The sequence below is a fragment of the Somniosus microcephalus genome, chromosome 14, assembly GCF_052327205.1.
Source record: "Somniosus microcephalus isolate GS21.2 chromosome 14, FLI_Smic_1.0, whole genome shotgun sequence".
NCBI classification, from domain to species: domain Eukaryota; kingdom Metazoa; phylum Chordata; class Chondrichthyes; order Squaliformes; family Somniosidae; genus Somniosus; species Somniosus microcephalus.
In genome coordinates this window covers 122,363,818-122,386,112 of record NC_141000.1, presented here as the reverse complement: position 1 = coordinate 122,386,112, position 22,295 = coordinate 122,363,818, and the positions used below count along the sequence as shown (strand labels likewise).

Here is a 22,295-nt window from a genome sequence, read left to right as displayed (position 1 = left end):
TGGTAGAATTCCTGGGCATCCAAGGAACGCCCTGTAGACATTTCCCCAAAATGCTGCTGGAACGTAAGTGGGGCAAGCAGAATATACACCCACTCCCTCCCCCAGATCAGCATTTGCAGGGTAATTTACACGGTGTAAAACGGATCTGAGTGCTGCTCCTTCTCCCTCACAACTCTTCCTGAATTTCACCCCTCAGAGGGCTGGAGTTTCTAGGCCATAAACTTCAGGAATAGAAATATGACCAAAACTTCCTGTTCATCACAGCCTTCTTCATCCAAACCGAACTCGTAAAATACTTTCCATTTTATATAGCTATATCACACAGGGCTTTTATATAGTTATCATATCCTCCTCAAATTAACCATCGCAGTGCTGGCCCTCACATGACTGTGACATCACCAGTAATCTTTCCTCCTCCCACCATCAAACTACCATGCAGACAGGAAATATCAGTGCCGCTCAATGTTGATCAAGTGTTGGTGTAACAAAGATACTCATTGCCGCTTGTAGAACATGGTGAGGGGTATCTGCTTATAGCATCATTGAGTGATTGGGCCCCATGTATCATATACTCTTTATTCTAACGCCTCGGCAGTGAGTACCTCTATTTAAAAGTCTGTATTTTAGGTAAAGGGTGTAAAGAGAACGGATCATATCCCAATAAGAACAGGAGTGGGGGAGAGAGAGGGAAGAAACTCATGATTTGGTTTTAGGGTTGCACTAACCATGCAATTGCAGAGGACATATTCAGGTAGAAATTGAGTTAGGGCAATTTTCAGGCCCGAAAATAATTGACAAGCCAGAGGATAGAGGCTCACCTATTGTGGGCCTTGGGGCTTCGTTTCAATAATAGTTGTGAGCTGTCAGTGCCTGGCACACTCCCAGAGACAGCTCGCCCAAAGTCTGAGATCAAATCTGGGCTTGCTGGCAGTGGCTCTCAGGTAAGTCCTGAGGGGCGGGGGGAGGATCGATCATGGGCTAGCAAAGCATAGTCCTGTGAAAGTGGTCACGTTTTCCCCCATTTTCCGTCTGGAAAACAGGGGGCAACGACAAGCAATTGCTACCTTATTGTATGTTGGGGTTTAGTGCTAAGTTACTTCACAGGTTCAGGTAGATTGGAGATACAGTAATATCTCCAATAATTTTAATCAACAAGCCCATGGCACTGTGCAGACATTGTTCCCCACATCATTCATCTCTGCAACAACAACAACAATTTGCCTTTATATAGCACCTTTAACGTAGTAAAACATCACAAGGTGCTTCACAGGAGAGTTATCAAATGCATCATAGCCCACACCTACATAACCAGTGAGAAAGAAATCAGTACACGAATCCCACCCTAGAATTCATGCACCTAATCCCACTGTGCCCTGCTTCATGTCCAACAGCTTTGTTTCCTTAAATAGAAACAGAAAATGCTGGAAATACTCAGCAGGCCAGGCAGCATCTGTGGAGAGAGAAACAGAGTTAACGTTTCAGGTCGTTGACCTTTTGTCAGAACTGGAAGAAGTTAGAGAGATGTAACAGGTTTTAAGCAAGTACAGAGGCGGGGAAAAGGTGGGCGGGGGGAGGGGGAAAACAAAAGGGGAAGGTCTGTGATAGGGTGGAAGACGGGAGAGATTAAATGACAAAAGGGATGATGGTGCAAGGCAAAAGGAGATGGTAATGGGACAAGTAAAGAAACAAAAGATGGGTCGAGAGGAGGTTTAGCAGAATCATCACCAACAGCTGCTGTCCGAAAAAATGGAAAAATAATTACCATCGTCATCAGTGAAATGTATAATAGCCTTGTTGAAGTTAAATGGGTGAGTTCCAAATGTCGGTGTTTGAAACTTTGGCATCTGCATTGTTGAACAGGAAGCTGTTACACAGAAAAAACAACATGGGTGTTAGGGATTATAGACAGTACGTGTATCAGGAGCAGTGAAACAGATGGGAACCGTGATGGTTTGGAGTGAAGGTTATGAGACAAGGACAGACCAAACTCTCCATGGAACACAATGCATGCTATGCTTTTGTGGCAGGGGTGGTGCAGTTGCCTGTGGAGGGCAGTGGGCGAAGGTTCAAGAGTGGAGATGTAGGATCGATGAATACTCTGGATATTTTCATAACCTTTAGGACTAGGGAGTACTTACATAGAACTTTCCCTCGAGATTAAATGGCTGGGAATGAATTTATGAGAGATTAGATTTTACAGGACCTGTGGAGGAGTAACATAGAAACATAGAAGATAGGAGCAGGAGTAGGCCATTCGGACCCTCGAGCCTGCTCCGCCATTTATTGAGATCATGCCTAATCATCCAAATTCAGTACCCTGTCCCTGCTTTCTCCCCATATCCCTTGATCCCTCGAGCCTTAAGAAATATATGTAACTCCTTCTTGAATATATTTAATGAATTGGCCTCTACTGCCTTCTGTGGTAGAGAATTCCACAGGTTCGCCACTCTCTGGGTGAAGAAATTCCTCCTCATCTCAGTCCTAAATGGCTTACCCCTTATCCTTAGACTGTGACCCCTGGTTCTGGACTCCCCCGCCATCGGGAACATCCTTCCTACATCCAGTCTGTCTAGTCCTATTAGAATTTTATAAGTTTCAATGAGATCCCCTCTCATTCTTCTAAACTCCAGCGAATATAAGCCCAATCGACCCAATCTCTCTTCATACGTCATTTCTGCCATCCCAGGTATCAGTCTGGTGAATCTTCGCTGCACTCCCTCCATGGCAAGAACATCCTTCCTCAGATAAGGCGACCAAAACTGCACACAATACTCAAGGTGTGGTCTCACCAAGGCCCTGTACAACTGCAGCACGACATTCTTGCTCCTGTACTCGAATCCTCTCGCTATGAAGGCCAACATACCATTTGCCTTCTTAACTGCCTGCTGCATCTGCATGCTTACCTTCAGTGACTGGTGCACAAGGACACCCAGGTCTCGTTGCACTTCCCCTTCTCCCAATCTATTGCCGTTTAGATAATAATCTGCCTTCCTGTTTTTGCCACCAAAGTGGATAACCTCGCATTTATCCACTTTATACTGCATCTGCCATGCATCGACCCAATCACCCAACCTGTCCAAATCATACTGGAGCTTCTCTGCATCCTCCTCACAGCACACACGCCCCATCCCAGCTTTGTGTCATCTGCAAACTTGGAGATATTACATTTAGTTCCCTCGTCTAGATCATTAATATATATTGTGAATAGCTGGGGTCCTAGCACCGATCCCTGCGGTACCCCACTAGTCACTGCCTGCCACTCGGAAAAAGACCAGTTTATTCCAACTCTTTGCTTCCTGTCTGCCAACCAGTTCTCTATCCAAGTCAGTACCTTACCCCCAATCCCATGTGCTTTAACTTTGCACGCTAATCTCTTATGCGGGACCTTATCGAAAGCCTTCTGAAAGTCCAAATACACCACATCCACTGGTTCTCCCTTATCTATTCTACCAGTCACATCCTCAAAAAATTTCAGTAGATTAGTCAAGCATGATTTACCTTTTGTAAATCCATGTTGACTTTGTCCGATCCTGTCGCTGTTATCCAATTGCTCTGCTATTACATCTTTTATAATGGACTCGAGCATTTTCCCCACTACCGATGTCAGGCTTACCGGTCTATAATTCCCCGTTTTCTCTCTACCACCTTTTTTAAATAGTGGGGTTACATTAGCTACCCTCCAATCCATGGGAACTGTTCCAGAGTCTATCCAATTTTGGAAGATGACCAGCAATGCATCTACTATTTCTAGGGCCACTTCCTTAAGTACCCTAGGATGTAGATTATCAGGCCCTGGGGATTTATCGGCCTTCAATCAATTTCCCTAACACCATTTCCCTACAAATACTGATTTCTTTCAGTTCCTCCCTCTCATTAGACCCTATGTTCCCCGGCATCTCTGGGACGTTATTTGTGTCCTCCTTTGTGAAGACAGACCCAAAGTATGTATTTAATTGGTCTTCCATTTCTTTGTTCCCCATTATAAATTCCCCTGATTCTGACTGCAAGGGACCTACGCTTGACTTCACCAATCTTTTTCTCTTTACATATCTATAGAAGCTTTTACAGTCCATTTTTATGTTCCCTGAAAGCTGGTAAGGGCTGCACAGGCAGAAGGGAAATGGGTGACCATCAGGCAGAGCAGTAGAGACAGGCAGGTAGTGCAGGGGACCCCTGTGGCCATCCCCCTCTCAAACAGGTATACCGATTTGGATACTGTTGAGGGGGATGACTCACCAGGGGAATGCAGCAGCAGCCAACTTCCCGGCACCAGGGGTGCTTCTGCTGCTCAGGAAGGGAGGAAAAAGAGTGAGAGAGCAATAGTGGTAGGGGATTCTATCGTAAGGGGAACAGATAGGCGTTTCTGTGGCCGTAGACGTGACTCCAGGATGGTTTGTTGCCTCCCTGGTGCCAGGGTCAAGGATGTCACTGAACGGCTGCAGGGCATTCTGAAGGGGGAGGTTGAACAGTCAGAGGTCGTGGTTCACATTGGGACCAATGACATGGGTAGGAAGAGGGATGAGGTCCTGCAGCAAGAATTTAGGGAGCTAGGTAGCAGATTAAAGAGCAGGACCTCAAAGGTTGTAATCTCTGGATTACTCCCGGTGCCACGTGCTAGTGAGTATAGGAATAGGAGGATAGAGCAGATGAATGAGTGGCTAAAGAGTTGGTGCAGGAGGGTGGGCTTTAGTTTCCTGGATCACTGGGCCTGCTTCTGGGGAAGGTGGGACTTGTACAAGTCGGATGGGTTGCACCTGAACCAGATCGGGACAAATATCCTTGCGGGGAGGTTTGCTAGCACTGTTCGGGGGGGTTTAAACTAAAATGGCAGGGGGTTGGGAACCTGAGCAGGGAGACAGAGGAAAGGGAAACAGGGATAAAAGCACAAGATAGGAAGGAGAAAAACAAAAGTGGCAGTCAGAGAAATCAACGGTTTAAATCAAACGTGGCCACAGTAAATAATAATTCTAATAGGTCTAAGAGCGTTAAAAAAACAAGCCTGAAGGCTTTGTGTCTTAATGCGAGGAGCATTTGTAATAAGGTGGACGAATTGGCTGCGCAAATAGAGGTAAACGAATATGATTTGGTTAGGATTACGGAAACGTGGCTCAAGAATGGCCAAGACTGGGAACTCAACATCCAAGGGTATTCGATATTCAGGAAAGATAGGCAAAAAGGAAAGGGAGGTGGGGTAGCATTACTGGTTAAAGAAGGGATTAATACAATTGTAATGAAGGATATTAGCTCTGATGATGTGGAATCTGTATGGGTAGAATTGAGAAATACTAAGGGGAAAAAAACATTAGTGGGAGTGGTATATAGACCTCCCAACAGTAAGGCGGAGGTTGGGGATGGCATGAAAAGGGAAATTAAAGAAGCGTGCAATAAGGGCACAGCAGTCATCATGGGTGACTTTAATCTACATATAGATTGGGCCAACCAAATTAGTAACAATACTGTGGAGGAGGAATTCCTGGAGTGTTTACGGGATGGTTTCCTGGACCAATATGTCGAGGAACCAACCAGAGATCAGGCCATCTTAGACTGGGTATTATGTAACGAGAAAGGATTAATTAGCAATCTTGTTGTACGAGGCCCCTTGGGTCGGAGCGATCATAATATGATTGAATTCTTCATTAAGATGGAGAATGAAGTAGTTGACTCAGAGACTAGGGTCCTCAATTTAAATAACGGAAACTACGATGGTCTGAGGAGCGAGTTGGGTAGGATTGATTGGGGAATGGCACTCAAAGGGTTGACGGTGGATAGGCAATGGCAAACATTCAAATCCGAATGGATGAGCTACAGAATTTGTTCATCCCAGTTTGGCATAAAAATAAAACAAAAAAGGTGACTCAACCGTGGCTAACAAGGGAAATTAGGGATAGCATAAGATCCAAGGAGACGACATATAAATTGGCCAGAAAAAGCAATAATCCTGAGGATTGGGAGCAGTTTAGGATTCAACAAAGGAGGACAAAGGGATTAATTAAGAAAGGGAAAATAGAATATGAGAGTAAGCTATCAGGGAACATAAAAACTGACTGTAAAAGCTTTTATAGATATGTGAAGAGAAAAAGATTGGTGAAGTCAAGCGTAGGTCCCTTGCAGTCAGAATCAGGGGAATTTATAATGGGAAACAAAGAAATGGCAGACCAACTAAATTCATACTTTGGTTCTGTCTTCACAAAGGAGGACACAAATAACCTCCCAGAGATGCCGGGGAACATAGGGTCTGATGAAAGGATGGAACTGAAAGAAATCAGTATTTGTAGGGAAATGGTGTTAGGAAAATTGATGGGACTGAAGGCCGATAAATCCCCAGGGCCTGATAATCTACATCCTAGGGCACTTAAGGAAGTGGCCCTAGAAATAGTAGATGCATTGCTGGTCATCTTCCAGAACTCGATAGACTCTGGAACAGTACCCATGGATTGGAGGGTAGCTAATGTTACCTCACTATTCAAAAAAGGTGGTAGAGAAAAAGCGGGGAATTATAGACCGGTAAGCCTGACATCGGTAGTGGGGAAAACGCTAGAGTCTATTATAAAAGTTGTAATAGCAGAGCACTTGGAAAGCAGTGACAGGATCGGACAAAGTCAACATGGATTTACAAAAGGTAAATCATGCTTGACAAATCTGGAATTTTTTGAGGATGTAACTGGTAAAATAGATAAGGGAGAACCAGTGGATGTGGTGTATTTGGACTTTCAGAAGGCTTTCGATAAGGTCCCACATAAGAGATTAGCGTGCAAAATTAAGGCACATGGGATTGGGGGCAAGGTATTGACTTGGATAGAGAACTGGTTGGCGGACAAAAGCAAAGAGTTGGAATAAACGGGTCGTTTTCCGAATGGCAGGCAGTGACTAGTGGGGTACCGCAAGGATTGGTCCTAGGACCCCAGCTGTTCACAATATATATTAATGATCTGGACGAGGGAATTGGATGTAATACCTCCAAATTTGCAGATGACACAAAGCTGGGTGGGAGGGTAAGCTGTGAGGAGGATGTCGTGAAACTCCAGTACGATTTGGACAGGTTGGGTGATTGGGCAGAAACATGGCAAATGCACTATAATGTGGATAAATGTGAGGTTATCCACTTTGGTGGCAAGAACAGGAAGGCAGATTATTATTTGAATGGCAATAGATTGGGAGAAGGGGAAGTGCAAAGAGACTTGGGTGTTCTTGTGCACCAGTCGCTGAAGGTAAGCATGCAGGTGCAGCAGGCGGTTAAGAAGGCAAATGGTATGTTGGCCTTCGTAGCAAGAGGGTTTGAGTACAGGAACAGGGATGTCTTGCTACAGTTGTATAGGGCCTTGGTGAGACCGCACCTTGAGTATTGTGTGCAGTTTTGGTCGCCTTACCTGAGGAAGGACGTTCTTGCCATGGAAAGAGTGCAGCAAAGATTCACCAGGCTGATACCTGGGATGGCAGGAATGACGTATGAGGAGAGATTGTGTCGATTGGGCTTATACTCACTGGAGTTTAGAAGATTGAGCGGGGATCTCATCGAAACCTATAAAATTCTGTCAGGCCTGGACAGACTAGATGCAGGAAGGATGTTTCTGATGGCCGGGGAGTCCAGAACCAGGGGTCATAGTCTAAGGATAAGGGGTAAGCCATTTAGGACTGAAATGAGGAGGAATTTCTTCACCCAGAGAGTGGTGAACCTGTGGAATTCTCTGCCACAGAGGGCAGTGGAGGCCAGTTCATTAAATATATTCAAGAAAGAGTTGGATATATTTCTTAAGGCTAAAGGGATCAAGGGCTATGGGGAGAAAGCAGGGACAGGGTACTGATTTGGATGATCAGCCATGATCTCATTGAATGGCGGAGCAGGCTCGAAGCGCCGAATGGCCTCCTCCCACTCCTATCTTCTATGTTTCTATGTTACTCACATACTCTATTTCCCCCCTCTTAATTAATCCCTTTGTCCTACTTTGCTGAATCCTAAACTGCTCCCAATCCTCAGGTCGGCTGCTTTTTTTGCCAATGTATATGTCCTCTCAGATCTTATGCTATCCCTAATTTCCCTTGTTAGCCACGGTTGAGTCACCTTTTTTGTTTTATTTTTATGCCAAACAGGGATGAACAAATTCTGTATTTCTCCATGCGATCTTTAAATGTTTGCCATTGCCTATCCACCGTCAACCCTTTAAGTAACGTTCCCCAATTCATCCTAGCCAACTCGCGCCTCATAGCATCGTAATTTCCTTTATTTAAATTCAGGACCCTAGTCTCTGAGTCAACTACTTCAGTGTCCATCTTAATGAAGAATTCTATCATATTATGATCGCTCCACCCCAAAGGGCCTCGCACAACAAGATTGCTAATTAATCCTTTCTCATTACATAATACCCAGTCTAAGATGGCCTGATCTCTAGTTGGTTCCTTGACATATTGGTCCAGGAAACCATCCCGTATACACTCTAGGAATTCCTCCTCCACGGTATTGTTACTAATTTGGTTAGCCCAATCTACATGTAGATTAAAATAACCCATGATAACTGCTGTGCCCTTATTGCACACATCTCTAATTACCCATTTAATGCCATCCCCAACCTCAGCATTACTGTTTGGGGGTCTGTATACAACTCTCACTAACGTTTTCTGCCCCTTGGTATTTCTCAGCTCTACCAATACAAATTCCACATCATCAGAGCTAATATCCTTCCTTACTATAATTGCAAAATACTGCGGATGCTGGAAATCTGAAATCCTTCCTTACTATTGTGTTAATCTCCTCTTTAACCAGCAATGTTACCCCACCTCCTTTTCCTTTTTGCCTGTACTTCCTCAATATTGAATACCCCTGGATGTTGAATTCCCAGCCTTGGTCACCCTGGATTCATGTCTCCGTAATCCCAATTATATCATATCCATTTACATCTATTTGCGCAGCTAATTCATCCACCTTATTACGAGTGCTCCTCGCATTAAGACACAAAGGGGGAAAAATTGGGTGGGTCGCGCCACCTTTTAGCGTCTAAAGAGGCAGTCAGTGGCTGTAGCGCCACTGGCTGCGTCTCCCGTGATATTCAGCGGGGGCGCTAATGGTGGCGTTAGCCTGTTGCGCTGCGCCTCCACCGATGACGTCATCGGTGTGCGCAGCGCCCCATTAGCGCCCTGATCGTGATATTTGGTAGTGAACGCCGCTGTAGCGCCGTTCGCTACCAGCGCCAGGTTCACGGGGCCTTGCTGCGCCGGCAGAGGCGCAAGTTAAGGTGGAGGTGCGGGGCGGCCGCTTTTTTTCGGCGGCCGCCGACCTCCTGGTCTCCCCCCCCGGGGCATTGCCGGCTGTTTCCCGAGAGCCCGGCACTTCTCCTTGGTGCCGGGCTCTTTTGCCGGCACCCGTGATCGGGGATCGCGCTGTTTCAGGCCCCTCCCCCTTAACAGTGGGAGGAAGGCCTGCAGTACCGCAGCGCGCCGCGCCGCAGCGTCTGGCGCTGCGGCACGTTGCGCTGCGATACTCAGTTTCAGTGCCCTAAGAGGGACGCGGAGCGCCTCGAGCCTCGCCCCGTGTCCCTCTTGGGGCACTCAAGCTGAATTTGAGGTGATCGCTAATGCGGCGATCGTGGTGCAAAATCCAGCGCCCAGGCGAACTTTGCGCCGCTTGGGCGCCTCCAGCGAATTTTTAGCCCTTAGTCCTTTTAGAATTATTAGTTACTGTGGCCCTGATTGATTTACACGCTTGATTTCTCTGCCTTCCACTTTTGCTTTTCTCCTTGCTGTCTTTTGCTTCTATCCTTGCTTCCCTTTCCTCTGTCTCCCTGCACAGGTTCCCAACCTCCTGCCATTTTAGTTTAAACCCTCCCCAACAGCACTAGCAAACACTCCCCCTAGGACATCGGTCCCGGTCCTGCCCAGTGGGCAATGACATCCAATATCTACCCCATTGTACAAAGTCACTCCACTGATTCAGATAGATTGGAGATACAGTAATAGCTATCGTTTTACTCACACAAGTCCATGGCACTGTGTAGACACTTTTCCTCACACCATTGAGGGGATTAATCTGGTTTCGCCACCTCATGGCCCACACGTACATAATAAGTGAGGAAGAAACCAGTACATGAACCCCACTCTAGAAATGTTACATCTAATCCCACTGTCCCCGCTTCATGGCGAACAGCATTGTCTCCCCTGACTGAAGAAACATCACAGTGAAATAAAAGGATAAAATAATTACTGTCTTCATCAAGTGATGTATCCTTGAATGTTAAATGTCGAACTGGCTGTGTTCCAGGTGTTGATAATTCCAAATCTGTTATTCAGAAAAAAACAACATGGGTGTTAGGGATAACCGAGAGTACGTGTATCAGAAACAGTGAAACAGACGATTATGGTTTGAAGATTTTTTTCAACAACCTTTTTTCCTCACTAATGTGGCCGCATGAATGTTCCTTTAAGCAGATTGAGGTCTCCTAGGAAATGAAATCTGCTTTGATATGATCAGCTGTGTTTGAATTAGGGTATCCCAGGTCTAACAATTAACCGCACTGCGCTCCTTGAGTGTACTGCGGGTGGAGCACACAGTGAACGAGCTCCGCCGGAACCTTGAATTCAGTGCCTGAACTTCCTACATTATGACATTGACTACATTTCAAAAGAGAGTTGCAAACTTCTACCACCCTTTATGTGTAGAAGTGTTCCCTAATTTCACTCCTGAAAGGTCCTGTAAAGCACTTTGGGGCATTCTGGGTTGTGAAAGGTGCTATAAAAATGCAAGTTTTTCTTTCATTCTCTCGGGGCTCACTAAATATAGTGTGTGCACTGCTGGGTAAAGCCCAACAGGCGGGAGAAAATACAGAGACCAGGGGTGACTTAAAGGCAGCAGCTACATTCAAGGCACTAGTGCAGGAGGGCCCTTGACGGTACTTGCTGTTGATGTTGCAGACTTCTGGAAGCAGAGTTTGATATGATTTCAGCGGCTCCTGCATGTTTTAAATTGCTAAAATCCATTTTTTTCTGCCCAAAGCTTTGCTTTGCATGTCTCTGATATTCTCGCCACTTCCAATGTGCCTTCCCCTGTGACTAATCTTCCTGCTCCAGAAGGCTGGGACAGCCCATTTTCACAATGACATCAACTTGCTGCTGCAGGCTGTGCAACAAAGAAGGGCCGTGTTGTTCCTTGCCACAGGTAGAAAAGTAACCAAGAGTGCAGACCAAAAAAACAAAGGGGCATACTCCGAGTACGCCATCATACCGCCTTTGAAATATACGACAAGTTCGGGCAAGTGCATGTGCTGAATCCTGAACTTGCGATCTGTCAAGGTGCGCCTTGACAGGTGATGCACACCGACGGGGAAATACTCATTGCTGGCGCAGAGTTTGGCTAATTGCCCACCAACTGCCCAGCAATTATGGACGAAAATTTTATGCTTAATGAAAGCATGTGCAGGAGCCTATTTCACTGTGAAAGGAACCAATTTGTATTGAATATTTAAAGCAAGCAGCAAATTGTAAGCAATACAACTTTTACCCTAAAATCTGCCTATTGTTCAGTGAGTTTAAATAAAATTGAAATGATACTTTTACCAGAAACACACCCAGAGAAACAAACTACTTGTACTGAACACATACCGCTTTTACTAGTTGGAACATAGGAACAGGAGGAGGCCATTCAGCCCTCTCGAGCCTGTTCCACCATTCAATGAGATCATGGCTGATCTGTGACCTAACTCCATATACCCGCCTTTGGCCCATATTCCTTAATACCTTTGGTTAACAAAAAGCTATCAATCTCCGATTTAAAATTAACAATTGATCTAGCATCAATTGCAGTTTGCGGAAGAGAGTTCCAAACTTCCACCACCCTTTGTGTGTAGAAGTGTTTCCTAATTTCACTCCTGAAAGGTCTGGCACTAATTTTTAAACTATGCCCCCAAGTCCTAGAATCCCCAACCAGCGGAAATAGTTTCTCTCTATCTACCCTATCTGTTCCCTTTAATATCCTGAAAACTTCGATTAGACCACCCCTTAACCTTCTAAATTCCAGGGAATACAACCCTAGTTTGTGTAATCTCTCCTCATAACTTAACCCTTGAAGTCCAGGTATCATTCTGGTAAACCTACGCTGCACTCCCTCCAAGGCCAATATATCCTTCCTAAGGTGTGGTCCCCAGAACTGCTCCCAGTGCTCCAGGTGTGGTCTAACCAGGGCTTTGTACAGCTGCAGCATAACTTCTACCCCCTTGTACTCTAGTCCTCGAGATAGAAAGGCCAGCATTTCATTCGCCTTTTTGATTATTTTCTCTACCTGTTCATGACATTTTAATGATCTATGTACCTGAACCCCCAAGTCTCTTTGGATATCCACTGTTTTTAGCTTTTTACCATTTAGAAAGTACCCTGTCTATTCTTTTTAAGTCCAAAGTGGATGACCTCACATTTGCTTACATTGAAATCCATTTGCAACAGTTTTGCCTATTCACTTATAAGAACATAAGAAATAGGAGTAGGCTATTTGGCCCCTCGAACCTGCTCCACCATTCAATGAGATCACGGCTGATCTGATCTTGGCCTCAACTCCACTTTCCCGCCTGCTCCCCATAACCCTTGACTCCCCGGTTGCTCAAAAATCTGTCTATCGCCGCCTTGAATATATTCAATGACTCCGCCTCCACAGCTCTCTGGGGTAGAGAATTCCAAAGATTCATGAGAGAAGAACATAGAAACATAGAAGATAGGAGCGGGAGTAGGCCATTCGGCCCTTCGAGCCTGCTCCGCCATTAAATGCAATCATGGCTGATCATCCAAATTCAGTACCCTGTCCCTGCCTTCTCCCCATGGCCCTTGATCCCTTTAGCCTTAAGAAATATATCCAACTCTTTCCTGAATATATTTAATGAACTGGCCTCCACCGCCCTCTGTGGCAGAGAATTCCACAGGTTCACTGCTCTCTGGGTGAAGAAATTCCTCCTCATTTCAGTCCTAAATGGCTTACCCCTTATCCTTAGACTATGGCCCCTGGTTCTGGACTCCCCGGCCATCATAAACATCCTTCCTGCATCTAGTCTGTCCAGGCCTGACAGAATTTTATAGGTTTTGATGAGATCCCCGCTCAATCTTCTAAACTCCAGTGAGTATAAGCCCAATCGACACAATCTCTCCTCATACGTCATTCCTGCCATCCCAGGTATCAGCCTGGTGAATCTTCGCTGCACTCCTTCCATGGCAAGAACGTCCTTCCTCAGGTAAGGCGACCAGAACTGCACACAATACTCAAGGTGCGGTCTCACCAAGGCCCTGTACAACTGTAGCAAGACATCCCTGTTCCTATACTCGAACCCTCTTGCTACGAAGGTCAACATACCATTTGCCTTCTTAACCGCCTGCTGCACCTGCATGCTTACCTTCAGCGACTGGTGCACAAGAACACCCAGGTCTCTTTGCACTTCCCCTTCTCCCAATCTATTGCCATTCAAAAAATAATCTGCCTTCCTGTTTTTGCCACCAAAGCGGATAACCTCACATTTATCCACATTATAGTGCATTTGCCATGTTTCTGCCCAATCACCCAACCTGTCCAAATTGTACTGGAGTTTCACGACATCCTCCTCACAGCTTACCCTCCCACCCAGCTTTGTGTCGTCTGCAAATTTGGAGATATTACATCCAATTCCCTCGTCCAGATCATTAATATATATTGTGAACAGCTGGGGTCCTAGGACCGATCCTTGCGGTACACCACTAGTCACTGCCTGCCACTCGGAAAATGACCCGTTTATTCCAACTGTTTGCTTTCTGTCCGCCAACCAGTTCTCTATCCAAGTCAATACCTTGCCCCCCAATCCCATGTGCCTTAATTTTGCACATTAATCTCTTATGTGGGACCTTATTGAAAGCCTTCTGAAAGTCCAAATACACCACATCCACTGGTTCTCCCTTATCTATTTTACCAGTTACATCCTCAAAAAATTCCAGTAGATTTGTCAAGCATGATTTACCTTTTGTAAATCCATGGTGACTTTGTCCGATCCTGTCACTGCTTTCCAAGTGCTCTGCTATTACATCTTTTATAATAGACTCTAGCATTTTCCCCACTACCGATGTCAGGCTTACCGGTCTATAATTCCCCACTTTTTCTCTACCACCTTTTTTGAATAGTGAGGTAACATTAGCTACCCTCCAATCCATGGGTACTGTTCCAGAGTCTATCGAGTTCTGGAAGATGACCAGCAATGCATCTACTATTTCTAGGGCCACTTCCTTAAGTACCCTAGGATGTAGATTATCAGGCCCTGGGGATTTATCGGCCTTCAGTCCCATCAATTTTCCTAACACCATTTCCCTACAAATACTGATTTCTTTCAGTTCCACCCTTTCATCAGACCCTATGTTCCCCGGCATCTCTGGGAGGTTATTTGTGTCCTCCTTTGTGAAGACAGAACCAAAGTATGAATTTAGTTGGTCTGCCATTTCTTTGTTTCCCATTATAAATTCCCCTGATTCTGACTGCAAGGGACCTACGCTTGACTTCACCAATCTTTTTCTCTTCACATATCTATAAAAGCTTTTATAGTCAGTTTTTATGTTCCGTGCTAGCTTACTCTCATATTCTGTTTTCCCTTTCTTAATTAATCCCTTTGTCCTCCTTTGTTGAATCCTAAACTGCTCCCAATCCTCAGGTTTATTGCTTTTTCTGGCCAATTTATATGTCGTCTCCTTGGATCTTATGCTATCCTTAATTTCCCTTGTTAGCCACGGTTGAGTCACCTTTTTTGTTTTATTTTTATGCCAAACTGGGATGAATAAATTCTGTAGCTCATCCATTCGGTCTTTGAATGTTTGCCATTGCCTATCCACCATCAACCCTTTGAGTGCCATTCCCCAATCAATCCTACCCAACTCGCTCCTCAGACCATCGTAGTTTCCTTTATTTAAATTGAGGACCCTAGTCTCTGAGTCAACTACTTCATTCTCCATCTTAATGAAGAATTCGATCATATTATGATTGCTCCGACCCAAGGGGCCTCGTACAACAAGATTGCTAATTAATCCTTTCTCGTTACATAATACCCAGTCTAAGATGGCCTGATCTCTGGTTGGTTCCTCGACATATTGGTCCAGGAAACCATCCCGTAAACACTCCAGGAATTCCTCCTCCACAATATTGTTACTAATTTGGTTGGCCCAATCTATATGTAGATTAAAGTCACCCATGATGACTGCTGTGCCCTTATTGCACGCTTCTTTAATTTCCCTTTTCATGCCATCCCCAACCTCCGCCTTACTGTTGGGAGGTCTATATACCACTCCCACTTATGTTTTTTTCCCCTTAGTATTTCTCAATTCTACCCATACAGATTCCACATCATCAGAGCTAATATCCTTCATTACAATTGTATTAATCCCTTCTTTAACCAGTAATGCTACCCCACCTCCCTTTCCTTTTTGCCTATCTTTCCTGAATATCGAATACCCCTGGATGTTGAGTTCCCAGTCTTGGCCATCCTTGAGCTACGTTTCCGTAATCCCAACCAAATCATATTCGTTTACCTCTATTTGCACAGCCAATTCGTCCACCTTATTACAAATGCTCCTCGCATTAAGACACAAAGCCTTCAGGCTTGTTTTTTAAACGCTCTTAGACCTATTAGAATTATTATTTACTGTGGCCATGTTTGATTTAAACCGTTGATTTCTCTGACTGCCACTTTTGTTTTTCTCCTTCCTATCTTTTGCTTTTATCCCGGTTTCCCTTTCCTCTGTCTCCCTGCTCAGGTTCCCAACCCCCTGCCATTTTAGTTTAAACCCCCCCTCCTCATCTCCATTTTAAATGAGTGACCCCTTATTCTGAAGCTATGCTCCCTCGTTCTAGATTCCCCCACGAGGGAAAACATCCTCCCTGCATCTACCCTGTCAAGCCTCCTCAGAATCTTATATGTTTCAATAAGATCACCTCTCATTCTTCTAAACTCCAATGAGTATAGGCCCAACCTTTCTTCATAAGACAATCCCTTCATCCTAGGAATCAATCTAGTGAATCTTCTCTGAACTGCCTTCAATGCAAGTATATCCCTCCTTAAATAAAGTGACCAAAACTGTATGCCGTACTCCAGCTGTGGTCTCACCAACACCGTGTACAGTTGTAGCATCACTTCCCTGCTTTTATAAGCCATCGTCCTTACAATAAGGGCCAACATTCCATTTGCCTTCCTAATCACTTGCTGTACCTTCATGCTAACTTTGTGATTCATGTACAAGGACCCCCAGGTCCCTCTGTACCGCAGCATTCTGTAGTCTCTCTCCATTTAAATAATAATTTGCTTTTTTATTCTTCCTACCAAAGTGGATAACCTCACATTTTCCCACATTATACTCCATCTGCCAAATTTTTGCCCACTCACTGAACCTATTTATATCCTTTTGCTGACTCTTTGTTCACAAATTTAATAGCGCTCGGGGCGGGTTTGAAGGCGGGTCTGTTGCGAAAATCAGAAAAACTGGGGACGGGCTGCGAACCCGCCTCCATGCAACTTTGTCAAGTGTCAGGTCAGCCGCTCCCGAACTGACCCGACACCAAATGGTGGAAGAGGCAGTTAAGGCAGTTAACAGCTTGTTAACTGCCTGGTTAATCCTATTTTACAGGGCTGGTCTGATTTTGGAGGTTTTTCACCATGCTGCCCGCCTTCATAAAAACACGCCAGGTGAATTGAGCCGGGTTGAGCGAGGACCTGAATTGTTGCCAGCTGCTCGAGCGGCTTAAAAGCGGTCCTGTAATCTCTCATTCTTTCACCTGCCACAACTTAGTGCTTTGAGGCTTGGGAGACATTTTGCAGCTCTACTAATCTTGTGAGTGTTGAGGCTGAAATCGATCTGTGTGACGATGATCTCCTTGAAATATCCTCTGGCCAATTTGTCTGAGCGCACACAACCTCCATTCCTCGACTGAGATATATACCAGCGGTATGGGAACCATTTATATCCTCTCATCCTGGTTGTCAGATTCGGAGGAACAGCAGCAGCAGCAGCGCAAGCAGGCACAGCAGCAGCACCAACAGCAGGAGCACCAACCTTCTCCTCAGCCACCTGATGATGCACAGGGCAGAGAGCGTCAGCGCAGGCCCGCACCTCGCTGCAGGAGAAACCCCCAACACTGCCTTTATAGACAGAGGATGAGCTTCTTCAACATGAGTGAGCAGCAGTGCCAAAGGAGGCAGAGTCTTCCGTGAGACATTGTCGTTGACATCTGCGCAATGCTGCACCAACACCTGGAGCCCAGAGGGGCGGGTGCACACTCCTTACCAGTGGCTGTTAAAGTCACCACACACTCGACTTCTTTGCTTCGGGCTCCTTCCAGCGATCATCTGCAGACATCAGTGGCATCTCCCAGTCGGCCGCACACGCCTGCATCACGCAGGCTACCGATGCCCTCTTTGCAAAGGCACACAATTACATCCACTTCTCCACAGATGAAGCAAGTGTAACCTTACGTGCGGTTGGCTTTGCAAATATGGCAGACTTCCCAAGGGTGCAGGGCATCATAGACTGCACACATGTGGCCCTTAGGGCACCTCATCACAACCCAGCTGTTTTTGTCAACCACAAGCGATTCCACTCCTTTAACGTCCAGCTGGTATGTAACCACAGGAACATCATCATGCATGTTTGCGTCAAGTACCCTGCAGTTGCCATGACTCATTCATCCCGTGGCAGTCTACTGTACCTCAGCTCTTCAATCCGCCAACCCAACTTTCCGGGTGGCTATTTGGCAACAAGGGCTATCCCCTGAAAAAGTGGCTCATGACACTGATGAGGAGGGCATCAAACAAGGCTGAGGAGCAGTACAATGTGAGCCACCTTTCCACCAGAAGCATCATAGAGCAAACCATCAGCTTTCTCAAAATGCGATTCCGATGCCTCGACAGATCTGGTGGAGCCCTGCAGCATGCACCAGCCACAGTGTCCAGAATCATTGTCGTCTGCAGTGCCCTGCACAACATCGCACAGCAGCGTGGCTTAGCGCTCCCTGAGGAACAAATGGCTTAGCGCAGAGCATCCTCGGAAGAAGAGGAGGAGGATGAGGAGGAGGCACGCCTTGCGGGGCCGGATGTGGCCAATACAGCAGCACTTGAGCTCATTGCTGGCCATCACACAAGGGCTGCACTCATCCATGCCAGATTCGCATAAGCTTATGCTTCAACCACAGGTGGCTAGCATATGGCTATGAATGTGTGGACGACCTTCTTAAAACACCATACATCATCTCTCCAATATACGGTACTTTCCTATCACTTTCACCATTATCATTACAAATGCAAGTTGCCCTGAGCCCTCAATGTGCAACTTCCATTTCCCAGAACATAGAGGACAGAACTTCAACTGTTTGCCATCACTTTTGTTTAATACAATCACAAAAGGATGACAATAGCAAATATACAACAGAACAAAACACCCAAGTGACTACCTTTGTGACTATTTGTGTGTTAGCTTCCTCTTACGCGTGCTTCTACGTGGTGCTTCCCCTGTGGCTTCAGCAGATGCAGAGGCACCTTGCTCACTTTGATGCTGCTGCCTGCTTAGACGCCTTTGGTGGGCATCCTCTGGGTTTGGGAGCCTGGGAGGGCTCTGCAACAGTCTGCTCTTCCTGCGGCTGTGCAGGGGTTGAGACGGCCATCTCAGTTGGGTGAGGACTTTGGGGCTCTGACCAAAAGCTCCGCAGTGGCATGGTCATGTGAGCGCTTGGAGAGGAGCCAACACTTCCTTGTTGTCTGCCACCAACATCCCTCTCACAGGTCACCCGCACTTCAGTGCTAGCAAGTGGCTGGAGAGCATGTTGCTGCATATCAGTGGGGCCATGAGGACCCAACTCAGTACTGACAATCCTCATACTGGGGACGTCCATGTACCTCTGTTGTATCTCCTCAATAGATGCCCATCTATCCTCCATAGCAGACCATCTATTGAGAAGAGTCACCATGCTCTGTTGAGTCTGGCGACTTATGTCCTCCAAGGAGGTTGCCACCCTCTCCATGGCAGCATGTTCATGCACCATTGCCTCCGCAAAGGCAGTGCTCATATTGGAGATAACTCCTCCATTCTCTCCACACTCGCAGTTTCCTGGGAGGCACACCTTGTCAGAGACTCCTGCACTTGTTCCTGGAGTTCCAGCATCACTCTCTTTCTGGATGGCCCCAGAGGCACAGCGCCTACATGCAGCTGAGCAGAGTTAGGAGGGTCCTGTGACATCCAACGAGGACTCTCCACTGCTGTCCCTGTTTCCACCATCTGCTGATGCTCACTTGTGAGCAGTGATACACCAGGTGACAACACTACTCTATGCTGCGAAGGCCCCGCTGAGTTGTATGTCTCTGAGCTGGTGCTGGGTGCGCCGAGTCCTGGTGACACTGCTCCCTCAGAGGCTGCAGGTTCCTCTGAGGAGTCGTCCAGCTCTTCCTCCTGGACAGTGGGGAGGGGGGCGCTCGATGGTCCTGTGTGAGAGTAAAGGCATGAGTTAGACATCTGATTTTTAGGTAGCAGACACATCCTATTGTGCAGATGATACAAAGTGAATCTCTATGAACATCATATGCCATTGCAGTCAATCATGAAATCTAAATGAGAAGGATGAAACTCTATTTTGTTACCAGCTTCGTCTAGTGTGCCCATCTCTCCGTCCCCCACTTCCAGCTCCTCGCCACCTCCAACGATCTGGTGCGCAGCCTCCTCAGCACTTGTCAATTTGCCAAGGATGGAGCATCTCCTCCTGTCTTTGATCTCTCCCTCATATTGTGGGCTATCTTTTCCTGCAAGGAGGGACAGAAGTGGAGTTTCAATGAGAGCGATGGAGTGAGTGTGAAGAATCCATAACATAGAAGCTTAGAGGGAGACCAAGATGGAGTGAGGTGCCAAGAGGAAGCTGGATACCTGTGCGTTGTTAGTTGTCATTGCGTAACAGTGAGAGCAAGTGTGAGGGGTGCATAGTAGGATGGTGAAGTGATTCAGTAGAGAGAGAGATGGATAGGTAAGGGTGCAAGGGAAGTAAGGGTAAGGTGGGATGTGGAGGAGCAGGTTTAAAAAGCAAAGTGCTGGTGATGAAAAAAGAAGGGAGGCAGATTGAAGGTAAGTGTGATGTGATATTCACTTTTGCTGATCGCAGAAGATCATTAAACTGTTTCCGGCACTGGATCCAGGTGCGTGAACAAATGGACCTTGCGCTTACCTCCTCAGCAATGTGCAGCCAGGCTGCCTTTATTTGCTGAGGAGACTTCCTCCGGCCATCGGGTGGGAACAGAATCTCCCTGCGCCCTCTTACTCACTCCAAAAGAGCTTGGAGGGAGTGCTCATTGAAATGCGGAGCAGCCTTTGGTTTTGCATCACTCATTGTGGCCTTGGCACATTCAGAGACCAGCAGAAATGAGAAATTAAAGGCTGAGGCTGCATGGGACCCTTAAAAACTGCAGCAATGACATCTCATCAGAGGCAACTAACAGACCCGATCCCAGTCATTGGACCAGCCAGCACGTACCACTTAAGGGGCCAATTAAATTAATATTTCAATTCGGGAGCGGCCCGGAACCCGCCCACCAGGCAACCCGACTCCATTAAAATCGCGGCCTTTGTGTCCTCTTCACAACTTGATTTCCCACCTATCTTTGTATCATCAGCAAATTTGGCAACAATACACTCCGTTCCTTCATCCAAGTCATTAATATAGATTGTAAATAGTTGAGGGCCCAGCACTGATCCCTGTGGCACCCCACTAGTTACCGTTTGCCAACCTGAAAATGACCCATTTATCCCGATTGTTTTCTGTTAGTTAGCCAATCCTCTATCCATGCTAATATATTACCCACAATCCCATGAGCTCTTATCTTATGCAGTAACCTTTTATGTGGCACCTTATCGAATGCCTTCTGGAAATCCAAATACACTACATCTACGGGTTCCCCTTTGTCCAGCCTGCTCGTTACATCCTCGAAGAACTCTAGTAAATTTGTCAAACACTATTTCCCTTTCATAAAACTATGTTGACTCTGCTTGATTGTCTTATGATTTTCTAAATGTCTGCTATTAATTCCTTAATAATGGATTCCAGCATTTTCCCAATGACAGATGTTAGACTAACTGGTCGATAGTTTCCTGCTTTCTGTCTCCATCCTTTCTTGAATAGGGGCGTTACATTTGCAGTTTTTCAATCTGCTAGGACCGCTCCAGAATCCAGGGAATTTTGGTACATTATAACCAACGCATCCACTATCTCTGTGGCCGCTTCTTTTAAGACCCTAGGATGCAGGCCATCAGGTCCAGGGAACTTGTTAGCCTTTAGTCCCATTAGTTTGCCTAGTACTTTTTCTCTAGTCTTTGAGATTGTTTTAAGTTTCTCCCTCCCTGTAGCCCCTTGATTATCAATTATTATTGGGATGCTTTTAGTGTCTTCTACCATGAAGACCGATACAACATATTTGTTCAAAGTCTCTGCCATTTCCCTGTTTCCCATTATTAATTCCCCAGTCTCATCCTCTAAGGGACCAATGTTTACGTTAGCTAATCTCTTCCTTTTTATATACCTGTAGAAGCTCTTACTGTCTGTTTTTATATTTTTTGCTAGTTTACTCTCATAATCTATCTTCTCCCTCTTTTTTTTTAGTCATCCTTTGCTGCTTTCTAAAAAGTTCCCAATCCTCTGGCCTTCCACTAATCTTTGCAACATTGTATGCCTTTTCTTTCAATTTGACACCATCCTCAACTTCCTTAGTTAGCCACGGATGGTTCATCCTTCTCGTAGAGTCTTTCTTTCTCGCTGGAAAAAACCTTTGCTGAGAGTTATGAAATATCTCCTTAAATGTCTGCTACTGCTTATCTACTGTCTTACCATTTAATCTATTTTCCCAGTCCACTTTAGCCAACTCTGTCTTCATACCTTTGTAATTGCCTTTATTTAAGTTAGGACACTAGTTTCAGACCCAAGTTTCTCACCCTCAAACTGAATTTGAAATTTTATCATGCTATGATCGCTCTTCCCTAGAGGATCCTTTACTATGAGATCATTAATTAATCATGTCTCATTACACATTACCTGATCTAAAATAACCTGCTCCCTGGTTGGTTCCACAATGTATTGTTCTGAGAAACCATCCCGAATACACTCTATGAACTCGTCCTCAAGGCTACCCTTGCCAATTTGATTCGTCCAATCTATGTGAAGATTAAAATCGCCCATGGCTATTGCAGTAACTTTCTTGCAAGCCCCCATTATTTCTTGATTTATACTCTGTCCTACAGTGTAGCTACTGTAAGGAGGGGCCTGTAGACTACTCCCAACAGTGACTTCTTACCCTTACTAT

The 22,295-nt window shown here is 45.8% G+C and overlaps 1 long non-coding RNA gene across 1 annotated transcript in view; it reads right to left on the bottom strand.

Moving 5' to 3' along the window:
* The window catches only part of LOC147107886 (uncharacterized), a 37,963-nt gene that overhangs the window by 3,788 nt on the left and 11,880 nt on the right, over positions 1-22,295 (bottom strand). The window contains exons 2-3 of the long non-coding RNA XR_015080900.1: positions 10,193-10,267; positions 1,763-1,864 (exon numbers count right to left, since the gene is read on the bottom strand). This is a non-coding gene — a long non-coding RNA (uncharacterized LOC147107886). The remainder of the gene's footprint in view (positions 1-1,762; positions 1,865-10,192; positions 10,268-22,295) is intronic.